The sequence below is a fragment of the Malurus melanocephalus genome, unplaced genomic scaffold (genome assembly GCF_030028575.1).
Source record: "Malurus melanocephalus ecotype Western Australia unplaced genomic scaffold, MMel_1.1 scaffold_1324, whole genome shotgun sequence".
In the NCBI taxonomy this organism is placed as follows: domain Eukaryota; kingdom Metazoa; phylum Chordata; class Aves; order Passeriformes; family Maluridae; genus Malurus; species Malurus melanocephalus.
In genome coordinates, this window is record NW_026624556.1 from 46398 (window position 1) to 46982 (window position 585).

Below are 585 nucleotides of genomic sequence, written 5' to 3' on the forward strand. Positions count from 1 at the left end.
CACCCCTGCTTCCCTGTCAACATCCCCAAGGACACCCCAGTTTCCACACAGACACCCCTTCTTCCCCACCAACACTCCCACGGAAACCCTCCTTACACTCCAGCTCCTCCATGGACACCCCACAGACATTCCCCACTCCACATCAGCTCTCCTTCCCTGCCAGCTCCTCCACAGACACCTCTCCTTCCACCCTGACACTCTCATGGTTGTCACACCCCTCTTTCCCTGCAGTCACCTCCACTGTCACCCATCCTGTATCGTCCCCTGCAGTCACCTCCACTGTCACCCATCCTGTATCGTCCCCTGCAGACACCCATGCTCTTTCCCCATGGACCACCACACTGCCACTGCTTCCCCATGGATGCCCCCATGGATAATGGTTCCTTCCTCATGGACCCCACACCAGCACCTTCTCCTTCCTCACAGACATCCAAAACAACACCCAAACTCCTTCCCAAAGGATACCAGCATCAGTCCCTTCCCCACACACTCCCACAGGGACGCCTGCAGTCTTCCCCAGGTCTCATTCCCAAACTGCCCCTGATATCCCCTGGGCACACAGGAGCACCCACACCATCCCTGACC